Genomic DNA, 1,759 nt, shown 5'->3' on the forward strand with positions numbered 1-1,759 from the left:
TAAAAATTTAATTAATGAGGGATCATGAAGAAGCAAATTCAAAATTACTTGGAAACTGAATAATTTAGTTCTTCAAAACTGGTTAAAAAGTTTTGTTAAACTTTTTAAAACTTTTTAAACTTTGTTAAAAAGTGGGTTAAAAAGAAATAGCATACACATTTATATAATTAAAATACATATGACTCAGTACAGTGGCTAAACAATAAGTACTTAATGTTTCTTCATTCACTCATACACACAATTTGTCTTCCATTTTGGATCACTGAAAGCATAAGCAGAAGATTTCAAGTTTGGACTTGGCAAAAGGTTATATGTATGTTCCTCAAGGACCAAATGAGAAGTTCAGAAAGACTTACCACTGGGTCAGCTATAGGGTGACAACGATTTCATCTACAATAACTCTCAGTAAACAGCTACCGAGTTGTAAGGGAACTACAATCTATATCTGGGGTAAAAATGTGTATGAGGATGAAATCATCTATCCCTGAAGTATTTCCCTTGGCATAATTAGACAGGCACTCCAGATAGATAATGATCTGGGTCTATAATTCAAGAGAAATTCCAAGGAGAAAGTCAGTAAATGGCATTTGGGAAATTATATAGTACTTTGAATGTTGCTAAATAGCTCATTTCTAAAAAAGCTCATCTCTCTAACAATATTCTGCTAGTGATGCCATATGGCTATATATTCTAGAACACCATTATGTCAGAAGAATTATGTAGGGTTTCTCAGAGGTCATTGTATGACCCCTGGAGACTGGAAACAGATAGTCACAGCAGAGGGTCAGTACAGGAACAGAGGAGCACTGTGGAAAGCTGTGTTCTTTCTCGCTTGGCACAGCAAATGGGCAAGAAAGATGTCAAACCTGGCTCCCTGCGGCATTTCTTCTTTTATCCCAAGCCTTCTTTCCTAGTTCTGGAAACAACTCCTCAGCATTCTTTGTCAGCTCCCATCTGCTTAGAAAGGGGAAAGTCTCAGGGGTTTCAAGTGGGGAATCTCATCAGTGTTCCAGATCTTGAATATCAGAAGAAGGAGGGTGAAATACCCTGAGTGAAACAAGGCTCATGGTCACATAGCTTCTTAGGAACTTGCGCTATCCTCTGAGAGGTTCCTTGCAATTAAAATGACAACCCAGGGGAAAGATGGCGGCATCTGCGGCAGTGGCGTTTGTGACCTTCGGCCACTTTCTGGGCCACAGCCTCGGGGCCAGACGGGGCTTCCCTGTGGCTGCCAGATGTTTTGGTGTGCAGGTGTTGCCCACAAGGGAGAAAATTACCCACACAGGCCAGGTTTATGATGAAGATGATTACAGGAGGATTCACTTTGTTGGTCTCCAGAAAGAAGTAAATTAAAACTTTGCAATTGATTTGATAGCAGAGCAACCAGTATGCAAAGTGGAAAGTCGAGTGATATCATGTGATGGTGGAGGAGGAACTCTGGGTCATCCAAAAGTATATATAAACTTGGACAAAGAGACTAAAACTGGGACTTGTGGCTATTGTGGACTTCAGTTTACACAACATCACCACCACTGAAACCAGTTATACACTGAAACCAGAACAATTTTCTGCATGTAAGAATTTTGGTATTTTAAAAAAATGTATTTAATAATCACAAAACATAAGCTTTGTTTAAAAAATATTCTATGAATAGAACATGATTGTTGAGTATAATTTAAGTTTAAAGTGACTTTTTCCCCATGAAATACAGTCCTTGAACTGCATTAGTTTTTTGAATGTATGGTCAACTCAGTTAGTC

At 38.4% G+C, this 1,759-nt stretch overlaps 1 pseudogene; it reads left to right on the top strand.

The window, feature by feature from the left end:
• Positions 1–1,143: 1,143 nt before the first annotated feature.
• On the top strand, positions 1,144–1,536 carry LOC123230845 (annotated as a pseudogene).
• Positions 1,537–1,759: the final 223 nt, after the last annotated feature.

This window comes from Gracilinanus agilis, chromosome 1 (assembly GCF_016433145.1).
Source record: "Gracilinanus agilis isolate LMUSP501 chromosome 1, AgileGrace, whole genome shotgun sequence".
NCBI lineage: Eukaryota > Metazoa > Chordata > Mammalia > Didelphimorphia > Didelphidae > Gracilinanus > Gracilinanus agilis.